Genomic DNA, 15,617 nt, shown 5'->3' on the forward strand with positions numbered 1-15,617 from the left:
GACTGGACAGACAGGAAGGGTGGGGACTGGGCAGACAGGAAGGGTGGGGACTGGACAGACAGGAAGGGTGGGGACTGGACAGACAGGAAGGGTGGGGACTGGGCAGACAGGAAGGGTGGGGACTGGACAGACAGGAAGGGTGGGGACTGGACAGACAGGAAGGGTGGGGACTGGGCAGACAGGAAGGGTGGGGACTGGGCAGACAGGAAGGGTGGGGACTGGGCAGACAGGAAGGGCGGGGACTGGGCACACAGGAAGGGCGGGGACTGGGCAGACAGGAAGGGTGGGGACTGGGCAGACAGGAAGGGTGGGGACTGGACAGACAGGAAGGGTGGGGACTGGACAGACAGGAAGGGTGGGGACTGGGGAGAGAGATTGTCATTTCTCCAGACAGTAGTGTGAGAACAGAGACATCAGCTGACTGCAGCTTGGGCAAACTTGCATGTAGGTGTCATTCAGCATAATGGTGACGATAATGTTGTTGATGCTGATTCTGTGCTTTTGTTTGGTTTATTTGTTTATTTGTTCATTAAAAAGCATCCGCATTAGCTGCCGCCTAGACGACAGCTAGTCTTCCTGGGGTCCAAGACAACAATATACATTACATGACACACAAAGATTAAAATACAAAAACATAAAGTAAAAAAATATAATAGAGAATGAACAGTATCTAAGTTAAGACAAGTTGGTTCTTGGTCTAGGTAAAGTCATCTGATCACCACTCGCCCATCTGGTAGAGTGTGTATGAATCCCTGAACTATAAATTATGTTGTTGAACAGAAATTCTGAATAACATTTTGAATAAGAGTTTGATTTTGAATAACAATAAAAATATGAGTAGGTTGGCCGTTAGCCTTCTCAACACACAAAAATCCTAGAAACCCCCCAGTCGGGGTACACTTTGGAGTGTGATGGTGCACCCCTTGGTTGGAAAGCCTACAATCACTTATGCCTGTGAGTCTTCCTCAAAGGCCCTGTTATCATAGTGTGTCTGTGTCTCGGGGTCAGGGGTCGCCGAGTCAGTCAGGGGCACCTCATACAGGGACTCGCTTCCTGACACTGTGACCACAGTGACCTCTGTTGGTGACAACGACAAGTTGCTCTGGCTCTGTTTCTCCTCCTCGTCCTCGACCCCCAGAGCCTTCAAGATGTCACATTTACACATGGGGCAGGTCCTCTTCTTCAGCAGCCAGGGTTCGATGCACGCCTTGTGGAAGATGTGTCCGCATGTCAGCACTGTCACCACCTGGCCTTCATGGTAGCAGTCCCTACACACCGCGCAGGTGTAAGAGTCTGACTCCGGTTCCTCGTCGCCTTCCTTCAGCATACGCACTTGTAGCTGACCGATGGCCTTAATAGTCTGGGACTTCAGCTTCCTCTCGGTGCTCGTCTGCATTTGCAGGTTGTGGAGACGGCGGGTAAAGAAAACCACACAGTAGACAATGGATGCTGCGATCAGACCGAAAAACATAAAATAGAAGATCTGCATGGTCCGTGTCAAAGGGCACTGGGTCCTTCCTACCTCGATAACCATATTAACCTCTATTCCGCTCTTGACCAACTTGACGATTTGCATGCCTTTGGTGTTGACAATCATGATAGCCACGATATCTATGGCATCAGAGTGTGTCATAAGAACTCTGTCATCATCCACATTATAGATCACCACACCTTTTGCGCCGGCCTGGTAGGAAGCGTTGATCTTGGCGGTGTAGCTACAGTTGCCCCTTTGGAGCAGGGCGACCCAGGGGGCCGAGGCGGAGCTGAGGTTGAAGCCGGGGTCTGGGACGCAGCCCGTAGGGTCCAAGCTGGGCAGCACGACGACGCCCGAGACGCCCTCCAGGGGAGAGCTGAGGCCATACTCGCCGCACTCGCAGTATTTGTTGACAGTCATGTTCTGGCTGATGTCTAAGTAATTTATATCCACCAAGGCCGTCCAGTAAAACGTCTTTGTCCACGAACGCCGGACAAGTCCCGACACACACAAGAGCAGCAGCAGCAGATAGCACTCTGTCTTCTTACCCATGGTAACGTGCTTCTCCTCAAAACAAACACATGCAGCAGTCTATTAGAGAGGCTTTATTCTGCTGGAGTAGTCCTTTGTTAGTTCCAGTTCCTGCTTCTTCGACTCACACAGTGATCTGAACGCAGGTAGTTTCAGCTAACCTGCCGTCGTTATCTTCCTGAACCTTGAACACTGAGCACTCCTCTCTCAGGGGGCTGGAGAGAGGAGGGTGCTGCTATTTTACAAGTTTTACAAGAAGTACACGGCTCACACAGACATGTGACGATGTGGAGAGCCAAGGAACAGCATACAATAAAGAAAAGCTGATAAGCAAATGATAAGGGCAATTTCATGGGCATGGGTCAAACATACAAAGACTAGTTCTGGTGGAACCAATAAAAAGCTATTGCATTTTCCATGATGAGAGGACAAACTATTTTTTTCTTTTGTTCCTCCTTCCTCCTGTGCCCGTGGGCGGCCCAGTCACATCATCAGAGCCGGTGATGCTGAAACCAATGATGTCATAACGCCATCTGGTTATGACCACATCTATTTTAGCAGGCGTAGAGGCTTGCCAGTTCAGTACGTGAGTACACTCAGGACGCCATGTACGAGCGACAGTCTGACCACATGCCAAGAGTATCACGCAAGAGCAGCTACCGAAGAGGACTTCAACTCCATATCAGATACGATGACCTGCAGCCTGGAAGTAAGGAGCTGGATGACTTGTGCCATCGCATGTCTCTTCATTCAACCCGATCCGGTCTGCAGTGAAGCTCCCCGGAATGTTCTCGGGTCTGACCTCCGGTGATGCTCCTGTCACCACAAGCTCATCACTCTCCTTCCTGTCCTCCAGATCCAGCTTCACCCCTGTTTCGATCAACCGGGTCGTCAACTGCTGTTCCATAGCCATAGCCTCAACAGTCACCCCACTGGCATCATCATCATCATCCGGTGCCACACGTTGGATCTCTCCTGCCAGCTCACTAGCAGGTTCATCGTCCAGCGCTACATGTGGACTGTCCTGTGCTAGATCATGGTTTGCATCCTTCTCCATGTGTTTGCCTCTGCAGCTCTCCCACTGCTAACCCCTGTACGGGCTCCTGTATTTCTGCGGCCACAATCACTACCTCAACAGCTATGTCTTGTACATCAGGATCCTCAGTCGTTCTCTGACACTCCGCAGTGAAGATGAAATCTTCCTCAACAGCTATGTCTCCGACATCAACTGCTATGAAGTCTTCACTGCTTTGCCCCACTGTGGTGCTCGATTGGTGTGGCGCAACAGGCGTCCCAGCAGGAGGTTCTGCATGCGCCGGAAATGCCGGCGCGCTAGGCTGAGATACCTGATGCCCCAACAGACCGGCTGCTCCTCCCACCAGGCAGGTTCCGTCAAACGAGTGACAGTGTTATAAGCCCTTTCATGAGGATATAAGTCAGCCTTCTGGGTCACCTGGGCACCATATGTGGAGAAGCTACTGGTCCCATCCCTAGAGAATGATTGGCCTGGTCCAGGCGTTTCTGATGATCGGTGTCCTCTTTTGCCCATTGGGCGTCTCGTGCGGGTTGTGCCGTCACGAGAAGGGTCTTGGCTCGCTTGGCCTCCTCTTGCTCCTCTCCGAGCCGTTGGGCCTCTCATTCGACTTTCCTCCTTTTGGCCTCTGCCTCAAATTCAGCCTGGAGTTTCTCGAGCTCCAACTCTTTCGTATCCTCCTCATTCTCGAATCCGGGGAGGCAGATGGGTCACTCCTTTTGTATTTCTCGAAGTCGACCTTCATTTTTGCCAAGTCAGCTTTTCGCTCTGAGCAACTCCCGGTTCTCGGCTCTCGCTCTCGCCAACTCAGCTTCCAACATCAACATCTTTTCCCGGGTGGCGAATGGATAATCGCTAGGGATGTCACAATATATCGTCCCACAATATATCGCGATATCAAAACGTGACAATATGTATCGTTGAGATGAAATCTCATATCGTGAGAAAAAGAAGCTGAACATGGTGGCACTGATCTGCATCTGATTGCATGCTTGCTCTCCTTTTCATTGCTTTGTTTGAACAGAGGAGGGACGTTACAGACACGGAGGATGAAAATGATGCCCCCTCAACTCACAAATCGATTGCAAAAAAATATTGTTAAAATATCGTATCGTATCGTTATCGTGAACCCAATATCGTGTATCGTATCGTATCGTGAACTGAGTGTATTGTGGCACCCCTAATAATCGCAGGACTTTTCTGCCATGCTGCGTCTGACGTTTCTGCAGAGCAGCGCCCTCATGTGGCATGATTACTATATGCACTTGTTGCTACTTTCTAATAGGCTCACATGTTTATTGGTTTGAATCTGATTGGTTTGCACCAAAATCAGCATCCTATGAGACAGCTACAGGCGGGATTTAGGTGTGACGTCAGCGAGAGCGAGCGAGCGAGCGGGATAAACGGTGATAGACAAATGGTGACAGATGGTTCATCCAATCACATGGCAGGTATTTTGTTCAAGTGCCCGCCCTTTGAAACAGATGGTTCATCCAATCACATGGCAGGTATTTTGTTCAAGTGCCCGCCCTTTGAAACAGATGGTTCATCCAATCACATGGCAGGTATTTTGTTCAAGTGCCCGCCCTTTGAAACAGATGGTTCATCCAATCACATGGCAGGTATTTTGTTCAAGTGCCCGCCCTTTGAAACAGATGGTTCATCCAATCACATGGCAGGTATTTTGTTCAAGTGCCCGCCCTTTGAAACAGTTTCCCGAGCAGCTTGTTCCCGGATGGTGATTTGAAAACAAACCATCTGGCAGTGTCCGTTTAACCCATTGATACCTGATGCAGCATTTGTGTGTGTATCCCTTTAAGACCGCGAACCGCGTCACGCGGTTCGCGGTCTTAAAGGGATACACACACAAATGAGGGATATACACGCAAATGCTGCATCAGGTATCAATGGGTTAACAACTATTATGCAGAAGAAGGAAGAAATGGTGCCACAAGGTGCCCGGTCCATGTACAGTAAATGAGTACTGGTCCGGAATGCAGAGGTAGTTGAAACCTTGCGGTGCCACATCCTGTTCTGGCAGGATCCTCGTCCTAAGTGCTGGTAGCTGTTTAGATGTTTAGCTCTTGGAATTGTTCCTGCTTGTATTTTTCCACTGCTCTGCTGTGTCCTCTCTCTGCCCTGCAGCCCGATCGATACCAGGTCCTACCAGGCCATCTAGAGAGAGAGAGAGAGAGAGAGAGAGAGTATGTGTGTGTGTGTGTGTGTGTGTGTGTGTGTGTGTGTGTGTGTGTGTGTGTGTGTGTGTGTGTGTGTGTGTGTGTGTGTGTGTGTGTGTGTGTGTGTGTGTGTGTGTGTGTGTGTGCGTGCGTGTGCGTGTGCGTGCGTGCATGCACTCCACAGCAAAGAGTGGAAAGGAGTCTGGCTTGACTTTTGTACGTTTAATGATGTGGCTCCTAGAGACTGCCTTTTTCCTTTGAGGTACACAGAGAGAGAGACAGAGAGAGAGAGAGAGAGAGAGAGAGAGAGAGAGAGAGACAGAGAGAGAGAGAGAGAGAGAGAGAGAGACAGAGAGAGAGAGAGAGAGAGAGAGAGAGACAGAGAGAGAGAGAGAGAGAGACAGAGAGAGAGAGAGAGAGAGACAGACAGACAGAGAGAGAGACAGAGAGAGAGAGAGAGAGAGAGAGAGAGAGACAGAGAGAGAGAGACAGAGAGAGAGAGAGAGAGACAGAGAGAGAGACAGAGAGAGAGAGAGAGAGACAGAGAGAGAGACAGAGACAGAGAGAGAGAGAGAGAGATAGAGAGAGAGAGAGAGAGAGAGAGAGAGATCAGTAGCTACAGTTCAGAGAGAGATCACAGAGACCTGTAACTCCAGATCGGACTCTCTCCCTTATGGAGTTGTTGTGAACGTTTATGCACACCATTATCACACAGTTAGCTCAAATGAGGATGGTTGCATACAAGCATGCAATATACATTTTATTTAAGAACGAAGTAGTAGTTCTGACTGATGAAAGTTGCATGTATAGTGCAAGTGAAATGTTTGTGACTAGAAATGTACCCACTTTTCATGCTGCTTTGAGGAATTTTATGCATAGATTCATGTGCAGACTCACTGGATCAAAAAATAAAATTATTGTGTCCTTAACTGACATATCACAGAGTGACACAAGGTACTTGTCTTGCTTCTGGAAGCACTGGACCCGCAGCCTATATGTTTTTTAAAATACACTGTTTGGTTTTATTTTTAGCATAAATGCCTGTGCTGATGCTTTATCTGCATCTCTTTTAAATGTTATTGTATTGCTTTTTTATGTTTTGTATTGTTTTTTATGGACCAATGGGTCTGAAAAATAAAATAAAGTTGATATATATATATAAATAAATAAATATATATATTCTTATTTATTTTATTCTATTTATTTACATTTTATTTAAGAACAAATAGTAGTTCTGACTGATGAAAGTTGCATGTATATATATATATATATATATATATATATATATATATATATATATATATATATATATATATATATATATATACATACATTTAAATAAATAAATAAATAAAAATATATATTCTTATTATATATATAAGTTGCAAGTGTATTGTTTTGTATTGCACTGTATCATTATTTTCTAATCCCAAATGCTCATAAATGGAAGCAAGTTCACAGCACCTGAAATTAATTAATTAACACAACGGTCAGAAATTCTATATAAGGCAAAGTGGAACATCCACATTCATAATCTAGCAAATGACCTCCCAAATGACATCAAAGAAAGTGACAAAGAAGAGCAAAGTAGAAATTGAGTTAAAAGAAATGTAGGCCAGTGACACAGAAACCCTCCTGGGAGTACGGCCCCACAAAGAGACGACACATCACCCTGTTACATCCTCACAGAGAAGAAGGAAGTCAAGTCAAAGAAAAAAGACAGTGGATTGATTTAAAAATGGCCACTACAAAGTCAATGATGTGACAGAAATACTTGGAACGAAGATGACCTTGAAAACGCCGATTTGCATATTGGGGTGGGGGGGGGGGGGGGTGTCATGTCTCCACCACAACCTGAATTACTCACAGCACAAATTTAAATGCGTTCCACCCTGAATTTGAAAACATTCATGAGAGGCGGGGGCCATAGCGTGTGTATGATTTGATTTGACAATTCTGGGGACTGGATTTGGCGTTGGCCAATCCTGGCGTGTTCCGCCCCCAAATCCAGTGGGATCCAGCGTGTTGTGGTTGTACGCGAGTGGGAGCCGCAGAGAACCAGGCAGCCAGCTGCCTCCGTGTGGAGCGTAGCAGAGAATCCGAGGCATGAGTGCAGCCTGCCGGCCTGGAATCTCCGAGGGGCCGGGGTAAGACCCGCGTACGTTAACGTTATCCTGGAATGCGATTTTAACGAGCCAGTTACATGTCTTTGCATTCTTACACATTACCGTTTGCTTTATTTTGTATGTTAGATACAATTGACCAAGTTATTAGTTAGTTTATGGGCTAGAAATTCTGCCAAATTACAGGCGCTAGTCGGCCATTTTCGCCTTCATTTTCGAGGAGAAAATTCTGCTCGAAAATGAAGATTGATTGACAGCTGCCATATCGTGATATGATTGGTTGAAATGGGGTAGACATTTGACAGTGCAATGTGACGTCAGCAAACTGTTAGATTACTGTTATGAATGAAATCTTGAAAAATGAACTTTTGATGTGGAAAAAGTGTGAGAAACTAAAGAAATTAGATTTTTGTCAAATTCTTTGCATACATTATTAAATAGGTGCACTGAATACGCGGGTATTTTTGAACTCAAATAAAATAAAATAATCATTTTTGGGTTCAGCTCGTCTTTAAGAGGGCGTGGTCATTCCATGTATTTCGGCGAGATCAGGTGGCATCTCGTAGCCCGAAGCTGCAGGTTCACTCTCCCAAACGGATGAGCTCATTGCTGACATGTCAGTGGGGATGAGGAGAGGGGACGGTGACATCAGCAGCCCTGAGCGCATCGCTCCAGGGAGCAGACCTCATGTGACTTTGGGTTGACTGGTCGGGTAATCACTCTAGCAAACAAGCTTTAATTCCATGCTCTGGTCAGAAACAACCACTCGCCGGGCATAGCTGTGGAAACGAAGGTATTCCCAGATCTGCAGGCTTATGAGAAAAGCAGGTTGTTGTGGCATTAAACCTTTATATAAACCTCTGTATTTTTAGCGTTGGCTATACTTCTTGAGGTATTCCGTGCTTCTGTAAACTATTTCTGAACTCCTCATCTATGCGGGTCTCTGTTTTTCTGCGCGTGTTGTTGAACTGATGCACTTCTTCCCACGTTACACCACCGAAACACACCACTAATTGTGGGTTGGGCGCGAGAGAAATGTAGGTTTGAGATTCCCTGTGTTGTAGAATCTGCAGCGAGCCGCTCCCCATGTAAATCCAGCCGTCTCCACAGGAAGACATGGGCCTCTAAGAAGCTAATGCTGTAGTCTAAAGCACAGGAAGACATGGGCCTCTAAGAAGCTAATGCTGTGGTCTAAAGCACAGGAAGACATGGGCCTCTAAGAAGCTAATGCTGTGGTCTAAAGCACAGGAAGAGATGGGCCTCTAAGAAGCTAATGCTGTAGTCTAAAGCACAGGAAGACATGGGCCTCTAAGAAGCTAATGCTGTGGTCTAAAGCACAGGAAGACATGGGCCTCTAAGAAGCTAATGCTGTGGTCTAAAGCACAGGAAGACATGGGCCTCTAAGAAGCTAATGCTGTGGTCTAAAGCACAGGAAGACATGGGCCTCTAAGAAGCTAATGCTGTGGTCTAAAGCACAGGAAGACATGGGCCTCTACGAAGCTAATGCTGTGGTCTAAAGCACAGGAAGACATGGGCCTCTAAGAAGCTAATGCTGTGGTCTAAAGCACAGGAAGACATGGGCCTCTAAGAAGCTAATGCTGTAGTCTAAAGCACAGGAAGAGATGGGCCTCTAAGAAGCTAATGCTGTAGTCTAAAGCACAGGAAGACATGGGCCTCTAAGAAGCTAATGCTGTAGTCTAAAGCACAGGAAGAGATGGGCCTCTAAGAAGCTAATGCTGTGGTCTAAAGCACAGGAAGACATGGGCCTCTAAGAAGCTAATGCTGTGGTCTAAAGCACAGGAAGACATGGGCCTCTAAGAAGCTAATGCTGTAGTCTAAAGCACAGGAAGAGATGGGCCTCTAAGAAGCTAATGCTGTAGTCTAAAGCACAGGAAGACATGGGCCTCTAAGAAGCTAATGCTGTGGTCTAAAGCACAGGAAGACATGGGCCTCTACGAAGCTAATGCTGTGGTCTAAAGCACAGGAAGACATGGGCCTCTAAGAAGCTAATGCTGTAGTCTAAAGCACAGGATGAGATGGGTCTCTAAGAAGCTAATGCTGTGGTCTAAAGCACAGGAAGACATGGGCCTCTAAGAAGCTAATGCTGTGGTCTAAAGCACAGGAAGACATGGGCCTCTAAGAAGCTAATGCTGTGGTCTAAAGCACAGGAAGACATGGGCCTCTACGAAGCTAATGCTGTGGTCTAAAGCACAGGAAGACATGGGCCTCTAAGAAGCTAATGCTGTGGTCTAAAGCACAGGAAGACATGGGCCTCTAAGAAGCTAATGCTGTGGTCTAAAGCACAGGAAGACATGGGCCTCTAAGAAGCTAATGCTGTGGTCTAAAGCACAGGAAGAGATGGGCCTCTAAGAAGCTAATGCTGTGGTCTAAAGCACAGGAAGACATGGGCCTCTAAGAAGCTAATGCTGTGGTCTAAAGCACAGGAAGACATGGGCCTCTACGAAGCTAATGCTGTAGTCTAAAGCACAGGAAGAGATGGGCCTCTAAGAAGCTAATGCTGTGGTCTAAAGCACAGGAAGACATGGGCCTCTAAGAAGCTAATGCTGTGGTCTAAAGCACAGGAAGACATGGGCCTCTAAGAAGCTAATGCTGTGGTCTAAAGCACAGGATGAGATGGGTCTCTAAGAAGCTAATGCTGTGGTCTAAAGCACAGGAAGAGATGGGCCTCTAAGAAGCTAATGCTGTAGTCTAAAGCACAGGAAGACATGGGCCTCTAAGAAGCTAATGCTGTAGTCTAAAGCACAGGAAGACATGGGCCTCTAAGAAGCTAATGCTGTGGTCTAAAGCACAGGAAGACATGGGCCTCTAAGAAGCTAATGCTGTGGTCTAAAGCACAGGAAGACATGGGCCTCTAAGAAGCTAATGCTGTGGTCTAAAGCACAGGAAGACATGGGCCTCTAAGAATCTAATGCTGTGGTCTAAAGCACAGGAAGACATGGGCCTCTAAGAAGCTAATGCTGTGGTCTAAAGCACAGGAAGACATGGGCCTCTAAGAAGCTAATGCTGTGGTCTAAAGCACAGGAAGACATGGGCCTCTAAGAAGCTAATGCTGTGGTCTAAAGCACAGGATGAGATGGGCCTCTAAGAAGCTAATGCTGTGGTCTAAAGCACAGGAAGACATGGGCCTCTAAGAAGCTAATGCTGTGGTCTAAAGCACAGGAAGACATGGGCCTCTAAGAAGCTAATGCTGTGGTCTAAAGCACAGGAAGAGATGGGCCTCTAAGAAGCTAATGCTGTAGTCTAAAGCACAGGAAGACATGGGCCTCTAAGAAGCTAATGCTGTGGTCTAAAGCACAGGAAGACATGGGCCCCTAAGAAGCTAATGCTGTGGTCTAAAGCACAGGAAGACATGGGCCTCTAAGAAGCTAATGCTGTAGTCTAAAGCACAGGAAGACATGGGCCTCTAAGAAGCTAATGCTGTGGTCTAAAGCACAGGAAGACATGGGCCTCTAAGAAGCTAATGCTGTGGTCTAAAGCACAGGATGAGATGGGCCTCTAAGAAGCTAATGCTGTAGTCTAAAGCACAGGAAGAGATGGGCCTCTAAGAAGCTAATGCTGTGGTCTAAAGCACAGGATGAGATGGGCCTCTAAGAAGCTAATGCTGTGGTCTAAAGCACAGGATGAGATGGGCCTCTAAGAAGCTAATGCTGTAGTCTAAAGCACAGGAAGACATGGGCCTCTAAGAAGCTAATGCTGTGGTCTAAAGCACAGGAAGACATGGGCCTCTAAGAAGCTAATGCTGTGGTCTAAAGCACAGGAAGAGATGGGCCTCTAAGAAGCTAATGCTGTGGTCTAAAGCACAGGAAGACATGGGCCTCTAAGAAGCTAATGCTGTAGTCTAAAGCACAGGAAGAGATGGGCCTCTAAGAAGCTAATGCTGTGGTCTAAAGCACAGGAAGAGATGGGTCTCTAAGAAGCTAATGCTGTGGTCTAAAGCACAGGAAGAGATGGGTCTCTAAGAAGCTAATGCTGTGGTCTAAAGCACAGGAAGACATGGGCCTCTAAGAAGCTAATGCTGTGGTCTAAAGCACAGGATGAGATGGGTCTCTAAGAAGCTAATGCTGTAGTCTAAAGCACAGGAAGAGATGGGCCTCTAAGAAGCTAATGCTGTGGTCTAAAGCACAGGAAGACATGGGCCTCTAAGAAGCTAATGCTGTGGTCTAAAGCACAGGAAGAGATGGGCCTCTAAGAAGCTAATGCTGTAGTCTAAAGCACAGGAAGAGATGGGCCTCTAAGAAGCTAATGCTGTGGTCTAAAGCACAGGATGAGATGGGTCTCTAAGAAGCTAATGCTGTGGTCTAAAGCACAGGAAGACATGGGCCTCTAAGAAGCTAATGCTGTAGTCTAAAGCACAGGAAGACATGGGCCTCTAAGAAGCTAATGCTGTAGTCTAAAGCACAGGAAGACATGGGCCTCTAAGAAGCTAATGCTGTGGTCTAAAGCACAGGAAGAGATGGGCCTCTAAGAAGCTAATGCTGTAGTCTAAAGCACAGGAAGACATGGGCCTCTAAGAAGCTAATGCTGTGGTCTAAAGCACAGGAAGACATGGGCCTCTAAGAAGCTAATGCTGTAGTCTAAAGCAGTGATTCCCAACCAGGGGTACGTGTACCCCTAGGGGTACTTGAGCAGCTTGCAGGGGGTACTTATAAAGATTGGGATTACAATGTATTTCCAAGATGCTAAAAACTGGTGACTTTTTGCAATTGTAAACTGTCAAAATTGTATTAAAGAGGAGTCATTCAAATTATATTCATTTAATGAGATGTGTTAGAGAGGCCTAATAAAAGTTTAATATAAGTTTAATATAACAACTTTAGGAGAATTATGGACACACATGAGTACTATCGGCATGGTAAAACAGCTCAAGGGGTACATAACACAAAAATGGTTGGGAACCACTGGTCTAAAGCACATGAAGAGATGGGCCTCTAAGAAGCTAATGCTGTAGTCTAAAGCACAGGATGAGATGGGCCTCTAAGAAGCTAATGCTGTGGTCTAAAGCACAGGAAGACATGGGCCTCTAAGAAGCTAATGCTGTAGTCTAAAGCACAGGAAGACATGGGCCTCTAAGAAGCTAATGCTGTGGTCTAAAGCACAGGATGAGATGGGCCTCTAAGAAGCTAATGCTGTGGTCTAAAGCACAGGAAGAGATGGGCCTCTAAGAAGCTAATGCTGTGGTCTAAAGCACAGGAAGACATGGGCCTCTAAGAAGCTAATGCTGTAGTCTAAAGCACAGGAAGAGATGGGCCTCTAAGAAGCTAATGCTGTGGTCTAAAGCAGGGTTTCTCAACTGGTGGGGCGGGACCCAAAAGTGGGTGGTGGGGATGTATGCATGAGGGGAAAAAAAGTTGTCTTTCAGAGGCTGTAGCGGGCTCATTTTTAAATCCAGAGTGAAGATACTGGTACCATTATGAAACTAGAAGACCTAAGGCAGGGCTGGTCAAACTTTTTTGGTTGTGGGCCGCATACAGAAAAATATAAGGAGTCACGGGCCAAACAATATTAAGCGCGGCAGTTTTCGTGGCAAAAAGATTGGACCAGAAAACCCTTGTGCCATCAAAAATTTAATTTCTACCTAAATAAATATATGACACATAGTTTATTGATGTGCTCACCTATTACAATGGGTATTTCTGTATGTTTTCAACTGTTCTTTTCATGTGCCAACAGGTTAAGACAGATAATTTAACATAACATTAGTATTAAACATTCATTCAGTATTCAAAATGTTTAAAAATAAATAGACCAGGTCAGGGTACTCAAGTATAACCCATTTTCAATGGTTCTAAATTGAAAAAACAAAATGGGGGGAATCAGTTTTTTTGTTTTTGTTTTTCAGTTTCTTTTTCTTAATTTTGTTTTTCAGTTTTTTCAGTTTTCGTTTTTTTCCGGGGGGTTTTCCGGAAAAACTTTTTTGCAAAAAAACATTGTTTTTAATTAATTTTTTCTAAATTCATGGCGGGCCACATAAAAAACAGGCAGCGGGCCGCAGTTGGCCCGCGGGCCGTAGTTTGGCCACCCCTGGGGCATCCATTGGTACCAACATGCCATGCTAGCTTATTGCGAAGGAAGCTAAATGATGCTACAAAGTTTGACTAAATTCTGAAAATTGGGTCGCGACTTAATGACTAAGGAAAAATGTTGGTCGTGAGGCTAGATCAGTTGAGAACCACCCACCGGTCTGCAGGAGGTGAAGGCATCTGAACCAGAACATTAGGATGGTTCACACCTCACAGCTAGCACATAACTGCATGCTTAAAGAAAGGTGAACCCAGCTGCCCTGACAGAGACTGTCTCAATATCAGAGACGATGCATGCCACAGCAGATGGACTCTGAAGTGGGCGGGGTTTAGGGGGTCTGAAGTGGGCGGGGTTTAGGTAAAGGTAAAGGTAAAGTCCCACTGATTGTCACACAATGTGTGAAATTTGTTCTTTGCATTTGACCCATCCCCTGGGGGAGCGGTGAGCGGCAGCGTGCTCAGGAATCGTATGGTGATCTAACCCCCCAATTCCAACCCTTTGATGCTGAGTGCCAAGCAGGGAGGCAAATGGGTCCCGTTTTTATAGTCTTTGGTATGACTCGGCCGGGGATCGAACTCACGACCTCCCAGTCTCAGGGCGGACACTCAGACCACAAGGCCACTGAGCTGGGTTAGGGGGTTGGTTTGCTCATCTTTGAGTATAGCTGCACTGAAGTGTACGGGCAGACCGCAGCATCCTCCTGACGAATCAAGACATCAGCTGAAGCGTGAAATATGCCATTGTGATCGCCTCACTGTGACATTGAGAATCATGGGGTGCGCATGTGTGTTTGTTTGTTTGTCTGTGTGTGTGTGTGTGTGTGTGTGTGCGTGTGCGCATGTGTGTTTGTTTGTTTGTCTGTGTGTGTGTGTGTGCGTGTGCGTGTGTGTGTGCGTGCGTGCGTGCGTATGTGTGCGTGTGCGTGTGCGTGTGCGTGTGCGTGTGCGTGTGCGTGTCTGTGTGTGTGTGTGTGCTTGATGTATATTCATGGGCAGCAGGGGGTAGTGGGCATTCATGCCTTGCCGTTTTCCCACAGATAACTGGATCATTTGGCACACAGCAGGCCAGACCAGACCGGCCGAGCTCAGACCCAAAACACCAAGCCAGTGACCTCTCACTGACTCGGTGTGTGTGTGTGTGTGTGTGTGTGTGTGTGTGTGTGTGTGTGTGTGTGTGTGTGTGTGTGAGAGAGAGTGTGTGTGTGTGTGTGTGTGTGTGTGTGTGTGTGTGTGTGTGTGTGTGTGTGTGTGTGTGTGTGTGTGTGTGTGTGTGTGTGTGTGTGTGTGCGCGTGCGTGTGTGAGAGAGTGTGCGTGTGTGAGAGAGTGTGCGTGTGTGTGTGTGAGAGAGTGACCTGGCAGTGACATCTCACTGGCGAGGGCAGGCACAGGCAGATGCCAGAGCCAGATCCCCCATGGGGCTAGTAAACTGTATCTCTCTCTCTCTCTCTCTCTCTCTCTCTCTCTCTCTCTCTCTCTCTCAGTAGCGTTAAGGTTACCAGGTCAAAGAGGCAAAGACTATTTCACATCACCGGGAGACATCAGGGAAATAATAACTATGCAAAAGTTACGCAATGCACATAATGGTTGTTTGTAATGATTTTATAATAGCGTTGGCACCCGGGTTATGACTGCATGGTGGGTCTGCAGCTGTGATTTAGAGCAGGAGGAAAGTCTATTTTCTTCTAACTTGTAATGGCTGTGACATGGCTAAAGTTACTGAGATGGAACTCCAGATTAAAATAAATTCCAGAGGACAGTTGGATGTTCTGAAGCTGCAGACAATTTCATCTGGTTTTTTTTATGTGAAGTCTAGACGTAATTTCAGTCAGGATGACTACTTAGATCATTCATATTTCTTCCTGTCCAATCACAGTTATCCACGCTCACTCACGCTATCAATAGCCAAATCGGTGCAAGACATCTCCTTCCCTCGCTTTCCTGCTGAACCAATCATCTCCAGCGGTTGAGAGTATGTCAAGTTCACGTCTCTTACTCGGTGGCATCGCTCCTCACCGATGTGTTGTCACTCTGCAGTTGCTGTCATTCCCGTGTATACCAGTTGTTTGGCCCCGCCTCCTCCCCTGCCACCACCAACGTCATGGCTCCAGAGGGATTCCCCATGGTGGGTGGGGGGGGGTGGGGGGGGGGGGGTGGTATCTTCTCTATGCATCCCTGACGCCCTCCCCTCATCATCGCGGGGGGAGCGTCATCATGGAGCCATACGGCAAACTTTAATC

At 46.8% G+C, this 15,617-nt stretch overlaps 1 pseudogene across 1 annotated transcript; it reads right to left on the reverse strand.

Annotated features, from left to right (window-relative positions):
• Positions 1-946: 946 nt before the first annotated feature.
• Positions 947-2,026, reverse strand: LOC310791174 (RING finger protein 148 pseudogene; annotated as a pseudogene). Its single transcript has one exon. The product of its transcript is annotated as an RING finger protein 148 pseudogene (transcript).
• Between the last annotated feature and the right edge of the window lie 13,591 nt (positions 2,027-15,617).

Source organism: Poromitra crassiceps (assembly GCF_964638095.1).
Source record: "Poromitra crassiceps genome assembly, chromosome: 16".
In the NCBI taxonomy this organism is placed as follows: Eukaryota; Metazoa; Chordata; class Actinopteri; order Beryciformes; family Melamphaidae; genus Poromitra; species Poromitra crassiceps.